The sequence below is a fragment of the Ambystoma mexicanum genome, chromosome 7q (assembly GCF_040938575.1).
Source record: "Ambystoma mexicanum isolate Mex_15411 chromosome 7q, UKY_AmexF1_1, whole genome shotgun sequence".
NCBI lineage: Eukaryota > Metazoa > Chordata > Amphibia > Caudata > Ambystomatidae > Ambystoma > Ambystoma mexicanum.
Genome location: NC_090941.1, coordinates 251,245,281 through 251,252,828, shown reverse-complemented (window position 1 = coordinate 251,252,828; position 7,548 = coordinate 251,245,281).

The window sequence follows — 7,548 nt, the reverse complement described above, 5'->3', positions numbered from 1 at the left end:
CTGCATATTCAAATTAAAAGATGTTGTGTATTAAATCCGGCTGAACTGTTACTTCTTCCGCAAGATATTGTTTGCAGTGACGAAATGTCACATGACTGCCTTTATACCACAGAGCAAGAAACTAAAGGCAAAATTGATTTGAAAGAGACACCTCTGAATGATCCTCAAGGGGAGCTATTTTGTGATGGCTCCTGCTTCAAGCTTCCGGATGGTACATCCACTGCTGCTTATAACATGACTACATTAAGCACAATTGTGGAAACCAAGTGAATTTCTCATAACTCCGGGCAGGCCACCGAGATGATTGCAATGTCTAGAGCTTGGGAACTTTCTGAAGGTCTTAGAGTGAATATATTTACTGACAGTCAATATGTTTTTGGGGTGGTTCACAACTTCGGTAGATTATGGGCAGAACGAGATTTCTTGACCTCACATGGTACAAAAATCCAGTATGGCACCTTGATAGTTCAGCTACTCTCAGCGCTTGTGCTTTCCACTCAACTAGCAATTATGAAGTGCGTGGCACATCAGAAAATCATAGATGATTAGGAAAAGGAAACACTTTTGCTGACCAGATAGCCAAACAGACTGCTACTGACCTTTATTCATATACGTACACTACAAGGGAAGCCACAAACATTTGTACTATAGATGAAGGGATAGATTCCATAAGAAATATGCCACTCTAGAAGAAACTAAACAATGAGTTGATAGTTTGGCAAGGTTGGATGAAGAAGGGTGTTGGGTGGATAATTTGAAGGGAAAATGGATGTTGCCAATTGCATACGTTACTGCAATGGTTGCAATGGCTCATGGTCCCACTCATATATGTGCTAGAAAGATCTGCAAAATGCTAGAACTGGTCGGGGAAAATGTTAACATTCCAAAAACTGCTGAGTGTTTTATTCAGAATTGTATGGTTTGTCTACAGCATAATGTGGGGAAAGGTACGTCGACACCGAGGGGTAGATTTGGTACACCCTCTGTGCCTTTTGAAGTGATTCACTTTGACTTCATTGAAATGGAACGTTGCAATAACTTTAAATAAGTATTAGTAGTCATTTGTGCTTTTAGTAAATGTTGAAGCCTTTCCTGTGAAAGATGCCACAGCAATGACAACGGCAAAAAACATGCTTAAGGCATATTTTCCTAGGTTTGGTCTGCCGAGGGTCATCTGGTCAGATAATGGTCCACATTTTATCGCTGCTGTTATTCTGCAAGTATGCATGGGATTACAGATCGATAAACGTTTCCATTCGGCTAGACATGCTCAAAGTGCTGGACTTGTAGAACGTCACAATGGTATTTTGAAAAATAAAATAGCTAAGGTCTGCGCCGGCAGAAATCTGAAATGGCCAGACGCCTTACCTATAGCACTATTGTCCATGCGAACAACCCCACAGACTTTCCCCCTATGAGATTATAATGGGGAGTCCAGCTAACATTTGGAGACTTCCCAAAACTAATTACCTAAAGGATGTAGAACATGTACTTCTTTCTGAATACTGTGATCGGTTAACTCAAAATCTGTATTTGATTTATCAACAGGTGTGAGAAGCCCTCCCAGTTAAATACAAGGGGCCAGGTCACAGAATTCGACCCGTCTCGCACTGCGCTGGATAGGACCTTTCCAGGTTGTATTGGCCACACAGACTGCCGTAAGAGTAGTTGGGAAACAACACTGGATCCACGCCATGCATGTCAAGAGGATACCTTTCCCTTTGCCACACGACAGAGAAGATAAGAAGAAACCTACTTGCGCTGTTCCCAACGATCAACCAGTGTTGAACAGCAACAAGGGTGTTTCAGAGACACTTCCTGAGCCCGTGGGGCCTTGGGAGACTGTTGTTTTGTCTCTGAACTCTTCTGCACATCCTTCTGCATCCTTGCACGATTCTGTTGTTATTTCATCACTTCAACCAGGAAGCAACGACACACTGTTTGCAGATCACACAGTACCAAGAGTCACAAGGTACAATCTGCGTCCACGGCACTAGACTTATACACAAGTGGATGGGGACTGGGAAAGACTATATTCAATCAAGAAATCACATGATCAGGAGATCACCCACAAACGGACTACAGAGTTTTCGTTGAAAAAAGAGCTTTGAGGAACAATGCCTGTCGTTATCTCTACTCGTGTGGAACAATCAAATAATTATGTGGCCAACAAAGACATTGGATGATCAAATACATGGTACGTGAGGACATATTGTTTTCTCGTAATTGTGTTTATCAGTCTCATTATTGATTGCTTTTGGGTTTTTGTATATAGAAGGAGTATGTCCACTTGAAACATTCTTGCCTACTGAGAATGTTCCTACTATGTCTACACCTTTCATGCACTTGCACACTCTATCTCCTAGGGACTCCCAACACAGACAAAGCTATCACAACAACACACTTCTACTAATAATGAATGCAACTCATGTGATTTTGAATAGAACAAACTGTTGGATCTGTTCACATTTACCACAGTATGGGGAAAAAGGGTTGAGGTGGTATATTCATCCTTTGCCTTTAACTATTGCATGTTATGCCCCTCTAAGGGCACTATTCTTTGGTCACTGGAATGATAGCATCTCAGGGAACTTTGACAGGACTAATTTGAATGAATTTGAAAGGCAAGTCCTGACGCCTCTGGGATGCTCACTTTTTGCAAATAGGAGCAAGCTTAAGATTACTTCTATTAGGCCTTCTGATAGACTATCTCAACCTTTCCAATCTCTGATTTCTTTCAAAATGGCTCCTGTAGGCAACCGGGATTCCATGCCACCTTCTTATACTATCAATCATAGCCCCATCTCTGTCTCTTTCTGCATACAAAGGAATGGTACTCAGTCAATGGGCGATTTCAAGGGTTGTACTAGTGTTGCAAACTTGACCAGCAAGGACAGATCTTTGCACGTAGCTTGTCTACTTTGTTTGTGGTAATTAAGCTTATACGTGGCTAGCTAGGGATTGGCAGGGAAATTGTCATTTGGGTATACTGTTAATAGGGGTATATGTAGCTAGTACCACTGAGATCTCTAGTGCTCGTCCAAGGTGGGACGAGAATGGTGATACATCTTCACAAGTCTTGGGTGATGTAGCAAAAGCTTTTGTACCATTTTGGGGACAGATTATGAATCCCGAGGATATTAGGAGACTAGCGAGAATATTAGAGAAAACCATCACCCGGACCACTGACATACTCTACAATATGACTCTAGAACAAAAAGCAATTAGATTAGTGGCTCTTCAGAACTGGATGGTGTTAGACGTCATCCTGGCTGAGCGTGGTGGAGTATGCAAATTGGTGGGGTCCGCTTACTGCGTTTTCGTACCTGACTCCTCCCCGACCATATTTAAGGCAATAAAAAATCTGCAGGTCCTAAGCTCAGAAGTGCACGTTCGCGAGGGAAACTGGGATTTTTGTACTTGGTTCTGGGACTCTTTATGGTCTTGGGGATGGAAGCTTCTTTCAGTCTTAATGGTAATCCTTGGCATTTTGTTGTTCTGTTGTTGTTGCATACAATGGGCCTGATTACGACCCAGGCGGAGGACCATGGTGCTATTAGCACCATGGTCCATGCCGGTGTCCGCCATGGCGGAATGGGGAATTACCACCCCATTCCGAGGTTGGTGGGGCGGTAATTCTCTATGCCGCTATGGCCCTTCCCCATTCCCATTTTCACCCCATAGGGCTCAATGGGAATGGGGAAGGCTCTAATAACGGTACCACAAATTGCAGTACCGTTATTAGCACCAAAGTCCCTTTGCGGGTCCCTACTTTAACGGCTGGAAAAACCAGCCATTAAGGTCGGGTGCCGCAAAGGGACCTCGTAATCAGGCGTTAAGGGTTTAACGGCGCTGACACCTTTTACGGCGCTGTTAAACCCTTAACGCCAGGGTCGTAATGAGGCCCAATGTCTTCCTGCTATATGTTCAATGTTAGGGGGATGTTGCGTGCAAACTGAAGTAACATTAGGACCGAAAATGCACACACCTGAAAAGATGACTAATGTATTTGTGATGAAATCTATTGCTGTCAAAGATCTAATGGCGATTGATATATCTGATGAATGTGATTCAGGATGTGTGGACATTGAAATGTGGAGTTGCGAGTAAAGCGACTATTTTTAGTAAAGCTCTTGGCTTAGGCCAAAAGGAGGGTTTGTTAAACGGTAATTGTATAGTGCCTCCTTTATATTTATATTGGCCTAAGCCTAGCCTCTCTAAGAGGAAAACTGTGTTGCAAAGTTCCGATTTCTAATTGGTTTCGCCGCCATTTTAAGATTCATCTGCCATTTTGGTTTCTACTCACATGTTTCTTCGTTCTAAAATGGTGGACTATATTTTCAACTTGCAACTAGGCTTCCTGACCTTTGAGTCCTGTTAATGTTTAGACTGTCCGAGAGCCGACGGTTTAGACTATGTAATGAGGAATTGCACTGCAATTGAACTGTTGTTTAAGTGTCGTCTGAGCTCAAAAGACTCATCCGTGAATAGAAATTGGGGACAATGCAGAACAAACCTCAAGCGTAGACACAGGCCAAACTACATTGTGTAGAAATTTAGAACAAGGCTTACTGCAGGATTTGAGAACATACATCGCCATTCTCATACCAACATCCGCCGCTCACTGCACATCATTCTAAGTAAACACTGCTGGTTTCACACCCCCAGCCAGACGTTCTCCTCAGGCCTAACGCAGCCACAGCCGTTCTGGATAAAACCCACCAGAACGAACACATTCTCCTGATCTCTCAACCACCACACCTACCGCTAAGAAGCAGCTATTACACGAATACCGCACGAGCTGCACACATACCCGGTGCTCACATGCACCTTTGACTCTCTCTACTCTCTCTACTGATCTGAACTTCGGTTCCCAAGGGCGTTCAACCTACCAGCGCCTTCAGACCATACCAATGGTATATAAGGCACTATATAAGTGCAAAATAACATAACATAACATAACATTCTATCTCTATGGAAATTCAAATGTATGTAATCCCTTGTACAATATTGTATGATCTGTATGTGAACTAGGCATGAACTCTAGACCACAAATTATTAACGTGAAGAGAGGCTGGACAATATTACTCAAAATTGTATAAAAGTACAAACATTTAGATGTCCAGCACACTCTCACCTCTCTCTGTCGGTCTGGTACACATTGCAGGGTGTTGAGAGCCAGATAGCTATCTGTGTTACTTTGTAAACTGTACAGTAATAAAAGATATGTGAATCTTTCTAGCCCGTGATTGGTGTATTTCCTTTGTGGTACTAAGCCGCAATGTTTTCTCGTTCTTTCAACCATGCATAATTTATTTGGATTCTCTGTTTGGGTATACCTATGTTTTGTGATAGGAAGAGCTCCGCCTATGCTTATCGAGACCAACATCATGGCACTGTTCCGGAGAGTCTTTGTGCAGCACCAGAGTATCATTTGGCATTTGCAGAACATTACCAACAGGAACACCACAAGCTGAATCAGTACTGCTATTCCTAGACATGTTGGCACCCATGAGAACATTGTATCGAACCAATCTTCAGCCTGCACTCCTGCTTCAGTCTCCATTCCCATCTTCAGCTTCTGTAGGGCCCTATGATGTGTGACAGGGACCCGTTGTCTGCAACATTTGTGGGGATGTATGTTCAAGATGACAACTCGATCCTCTTGCACACGCTCCCTCCATGGCCATCTGTAAGTCCAGAATGTATCTGTTTTGAAGGGTCATCAACCAGATCACATGCATCTCACGTTTGATCAATTACAACCCTTGCTTTGTGTCTTTCACCAAGTAGATAATTTCCCACTGTATGATTTGAAACCATTTGGCATTGGCTGCAGCCTAGACAACTAACAGTATAAAAGAGGAAAATAACACTTCTGTTTTGGTGTAGCGCCGACATTTATCTGGAATTGCTTTCAGTAATTTGAAGGAGTTTTCAGATAAATAATGTGAACACTTTTGTCATTTTCTTTTCAGTGATCGCTTATTTCCTTTGCTTCTGGGGGTTGCGATGGCTGTGGCTCTGCCGTGGGTGTGTGTGCTAAGGGCAGGTGGACTTGCAGAACCACTCAAATAGCTCAATGCAAATAGCTCAAGGTTGCTAACATGTTTGTCTCTATGATGGTGTGAGATGCACATAGGCCCGCGGGCCGCACACCCAGAAGATGTCCATGACCATGGCTCTGCCTTTGCTCAGATCATGAATGATATGATATGATATGATATGGCATTTGTAACGCGCCTATACACTAGTGTTTCAAGGCGCGACATAAGTGTTTCAAGGCGCGAAATTGCTGTTGGTTCCCAGAAGAACTGCCCCATGCCCTTGGAAACAGAACTCATATTCATCTGCTGCTTTCACTTTTACTGGAGTTTCCTTTGTTTTGATCCACATCAATGTTGACACAAACTTGGCACATTTGGTAAAACCGTTCTTGTTTATGTTCCATATGGTCTCTTCATTGAAACCCACCAACTCCCCTGCCACACAGCTTACTACTCCCTCCTCCCATCTGTCCGATATGAATAACACTGCATCCATCTTCAGCAATGGGCATGCCTTGCATTGGGTGTCTTTTTCATCTTTTGCATATTTTGGCTCGTTCTTGTCCATCAATACAACTTGTACTCTGTGCCCTTGGAACATCCTTTGTACCCAACACAGTGCCAAATGAACTAAACACTGGGCTTCTAGGGGTAGCATTTCTTGGGGTACTTACATTTTGGGTGCCCCCGATGCGTGCAGTTTGAGAGAGCATACATAACAGCTCTCATTTAACCTATGCTTCCCCACTCAGTCCATGTGATTATAACGTAAGTTATTGAATTCTGTATGGTGTACATCAATCAATGTGTGAAATACTACCGCTTTATATTGATCAGATTCCTTTTATTCTTCAATCCCTCTTTTGACTCATGACTTCCATTGCCATGTAACTGTATCACATATACAGGTTATTTTTATGTTTACTACCTCATTTTGAGAGACATTATTCCGAGCAGTACCATATTCAAACCCTTCTTTTTATGTGCACCCTATATTACGCCCCCTTTATATGTCCCTACCATATAAACTGCTTCATCGAATATATGCATAATCCTGAAATAAATCCTAAACATATATACAATATAGACATTATTGCACGATGCTTGAGAAATCTGCATGGGGTGAGAAGAATGAGACAACCATTCAGTATACATATAATTTCTCCTGTTAATACGAATGCTTTGTACCACAGGACAAATATAGTCCTAAAAGGGAAACACATTGGTTCTAAAACAAAAGTAGCTAATATTTTACACTCTGATCGCCAAATGTTTCTGGGGCCCTAACTAAATATACCCAGAATGTGAAACATTTAGGGTACATATGTCAGTCTAGTTTGAGCTGTAACTTACACATCAATCAAAATGTTAAGTCGGATATTTTCATCTAAAACCTCTGAAGCCATTACTGCCCCTTATCTCTGTGAAAGACTGACCTATCGTGGTGGTGATTAGCACTAGGTTGGAGTATTGTAATGCTCTTTTGATGGGCATACCAAAT